Source organism: Colobus angolensis, unplaced genomic scaffold, assembly GCF_000951035.1.
Source record: "Colobus angolensis palliatus isolate OR3802 unplaced genomic scaffold, Cang.pa_1.0 Scaffold89, whole genome shotgun sequence".
Lineage (NCBI taxonomy): Eukaryota > Metazoa > Chordata > Mammalia > Primates > Cercopithecidae > Colobus > Colobus angolensis.
The window spans coordinates 2,573,096-2,577,155 of NW_012122820.1; the positions used below are offsets into that span (position 1 = coordinate 2,573,096).

Consider the following 4,060-nt stretch of genomic DNA (forward strand, 5'->3'; position numbering starts at 1 on the left):
GAAGCCAATCTCCCACGTTGTCTGGTATTTCGGGAGTTTCATTAGCCGAGCCAGCAGCGCTCACCGGGACCCCGCTGGAAGCCATAGTAGGGACCTTCCCAATGTTTGCATTTTTAATAGAGATGAGATTTTGCCATGTTGCCCAGGCTGGCCTTGAACTCCTGGACTCAAGTGATCCTCCTTGCTTTGGCTTCTCAAAATGCTGGGATTATAGGCATGAGCCACTGTGCCAGGCCCTGTGTGTGTGTTTTTAAAATTAATATTTGTGGCTTACTTTACATCTGCATCTACTCTCTTCTTTTTAGTAATTCTCTAGTGTATTATTAAATGATTATGCTATGACTTAATACTGCTTTTATTGATAGATATTTAGATTATATAAATGGATTGTAGATTGTCCATACATTTTATCTATATTTATTGCTAGCTAATTCCTCTTCAGTAATTTTGTAATAGTTGAAGAAAACATGTTTTTCGTTTTGATATGTATTATCAGACTGCCATCCAGAAAGGTCACAACAATGTAAACTCTCACCAGAAATGGGGGTGGGGTCAAGCTTCTCTGTGTCATTACAAACTTAAAAAAAAAACTTCTTTTATCTGATAGGAGGTTAAGCATTTACAGTATATTCTGTCTAACTGGGAGATGTGCTTTGTTTCAATAGCATTCTTTTAATGTTGGTTTACGATTACTTCAGGTGGAGCATGCATTCTGTTCCTGGTCCTCCCTTAGGTGGAGCTGCTCCACCTATTTACGTTCTCTGGCTCTTGAAAGCATATGGTTTTGCTGTCACTGATCAAAAATAATCTGGGTGCCTGCCTAATAGACTATATATTTCTTGAGGGTGAGGAATGTGTAACTTTCTTCGTATCTACTGGCAGGTCTGGTATATAGCAGGTGGTGAGTAAATGGTCTTTTAGAAACCTACATTGGTTCATGTTCTGTTGGGGTTACTGCTGAGTGAAGTGCTTTAATTTTGTTAAAAATAATCTTTTCAAATTGTGAAATATAAACTTGAAAAACTGCAGTGTATGCTGGGCGCGGTGGCCCAGGCCTATAATCCCAGCACTTTGGGACACCAAGGTGGGCAGATCACCTGAGGTCAGGAGTTCGAGACCAGCCTGGCCAACATGGCGAAACCCCCGTCTCTGCTGAAATACCCAAAAAAAAAAAAAAAAAAAAAAAAATTAGCCAGGCATGGTGACTGGTGCCTGTAATCCCAGCTACTTGGGAGACTGAGGCAGGGGAATCACTTGAACCTGGGAGGCAGAGGTTGCGGTGAACCGAGATTGCGCCATTGCATTCCAGCCTGGGCAACAAGAACAAAACTCCATCTTAAAAGGAAAAGAAAAACTGCAGTATGAAATTGTCACGTTGGTGTGTGTTGTCTCTTATCTTTCATCTCTGAAATCAGTTAAATAGGATGAATTGATACCTTAGGACCTGTTAGGAAATAATTAGCCTATTTTATAAGTACATTTGGTATTTAGAAATTGGAAGTTGAGGAATTTATTAAAAAGGGGATTTGTTTAACATTACTTCTGGTTTTGAATTTTCTGGATTGGAGTATACCATGTGTTAGAAGGGGATATATGTTGGTTAATGATATTATAGATGGGCTTAATTAGTCAAGTGTCCAGACAGAAGGAAAAGGGAAGCTAAATTCCGAGAATTGCCAGATTATCTTCAGGCGTGGGAAAAAAACCTGCAGAAAAGGACACTTTTAAATTTTTTAATGGAAGACTACAACAAAATGGTATTTTCTTTATAACTGACTGATCATATTATACATTATTACTGGATTTGTTGAATATAAGAATATTCTTATTTCCACAGTATGTACTGGAAAACAAGACATACAAAGCATATAGGTCTTAAAAGGGGCAAAATTAGTTAGCTTATTACACTTTGGCCATTTAGGCCTTTCTTTTGGATGTTTGTTGTTAGTATATCAGCTAATTATTTTTCATTGGCAGCATATTCACTTTAATCTTGTATGTTTTGAAATTAAGTTTAATGAACATGTATGCTTAGTTGTATCCATATATCCATTCCTTTGGTTAAGGAGGATGTCTTTGTGGTAGGGGTTACATTATGAAAACTTCAGCAGAATGGAACAGGTGGTTGACTTTATTTTCTTGAAATTTATTTTATCCTATTTCTTCCAGAAAGAATTTCTGGTAACTTCAAAGATCTGGAAGTGTAATGAAATATGTGTAAAAGGAAGAAATCAGGGAAAAGACAAAGCATATATTCTTTTCCCAAGTGACAGCATAATTCAATGACTAAGAATAAAAATTGGGTTTGAATTTGCTTGGCAGCGAGAGTAAAAATGGAAATATGGTAAAATACATAGCACTAAACTAAAAGGAGGAACAGGACCAATTTTTCAAGGGTGAAATCCTCTCTTGACAGATTTTAAGAAACTATTTAAACTGGACATTGTACAAAAGCTGTTTTGTTGTTGTTAGTGGCCCTAGATTAAAAAAAAAAAGGTGAGGGCTAAACATTAAGATTTCAAGCCAATGAAATATGTTTTAGGGGTTGATTTCAATTTAGGCTGCAGATGTGTGTTTTATTTGGCCAATGTAGGTTTTTTTTTCTTAAAATATTTCAAACGTACGTGAGACTACAGAGACCAATATAATTAACATTCATACATTAACCATACAGCTGTAGCACATCTTAGCATGTTCCCATATTTCTCGTTTTTTTGAGGAAGATATCATGTACAGTTGAAGCAACTTCTTAGATTACAGTTTACTTTCTTCCCAGAAGTTAACTGTTGAGTATGGTGTTGATAATTTTTTTTTTTTTTTTTCCAAGACAGGGTCTCACTCTCAGCCGGGCTAGAGTACAGGGGCATGATCATGGCTCACTGCAGCCCATCTCCTTTGCTCAAGCAGTCCTCCCACTTCAGCCTTCCAAGTAGCTGGGAATAGAGGCGTACACCAGTGTGCCTGGCTAATGTTTGTATTTTTTGTGGAGGTTGGGTTTTGCCTGTTGCCCAGGCTGGTCTCCTGTGCTCAAGCAGTCCATCCACCTTGGCCTCCCAAAAGTACTGGGATTATGGGTGTGAGCCACCACTCCTGGCCTGATCATTTTTAATGCATGTTTTTATATAATTACTGCATGGGTATATATTCACAAACAAATCATAGTATTGCTTTGCATATTTTCAGATTTGATGTAAATGATATATTCTGCCTATTCTATAATTTGTCTTTCATGAAATTTTTTTTGATTTATATGAAACTGCTGATATGTTACCTTTTTTTTTTTTTTTTTTTGAGACGGAGTCTTGCTCTGTCACCCGGGCTGGAGTGCAGTGGCCGGATCTCAGCTCACTGCAAGCTCCGCCTCCCAGGTTTATGCCATTCTCCTGCCTCAGCCTCCCGAGTAGCTGGGACTACAAGCGCCCGCCACCTCGCCCGGCTAGTTTTTTGTATTTTTAGTAGAGACGGGGTTTCACCATGTTAGCCAGGATGGTCTCGATCTCCTGACCTCGTGATCCGCCCGTCTCGGCCTCCCAAAGTGCTGGGATTACAGGCTTGAGCCACCGCGCCCGGCCTAGAAAGTTTTAAGTTCATTATATACTCTGATTATGTTTGTTAAGTGAATTGCAACTGTCTTTTCTCAGTCTGTGCGACTTATCTCTTCACTTTTTATATGGTTTGTTTTGTTAAATATAAATGATTATTATAAAATATATCACTATTTTCTTGTTTGTGTTTTATTTAAGAAATCTAGGGTGATCACTCTGGTTTTTCTCATGCACATTAATAGATTTGTTACTCCATTGCTTCAGTTGATTTCTCTCTTGTGAGTTGGTTTTTAAGTGAGCCATTAAAGAGCAAAGGAGAAGTTTTCCCTTGGCTCCTACGCTGCTATTCAAAACTTCCTGGGTTAGTAAGCCTTCTTGTGAATTGTCTTTAAAATGTTTATTAAAAACTCTTAGGAACTCTTACATAAAGTCTCAAATTGGTGTACAAAGATGCTCTCTGACATTGCTTGACTAGTGAAAAAAGTTAAAACAGGCCGGCGCGGTGGCTCAAGCCT

General features: G+C 38.3%; 1 protein-coding gene across 2 annotated transcripts in view; it reads left to right on the forward strand.

Annotated features, from left to right (window-relative positions):
• The window catches only part of ADIPOR2 (adiponectin receptor 2), a 102,874-nt gene that overhangs the window by 8,012 nt on the left and 90,802 nt on the right, over positions 1 to 4,060 (forward strand). The window contains exon 2 of one of the 2 annotated variants that reach the window (XM_011931022.1): positions 3,810 to 3,906. The exons of the other annotated variant lie outside the window; for it this stretch is intronic. The gene's annotated coding sequence lies outside the window, so the exon portion shown is untranslated. The remainder of the gene's footprint in view (positions 1 to 3,809; positions 3,907 to 4,060) is intronic. 2 annotated transcript variants of the gene reach the window in all.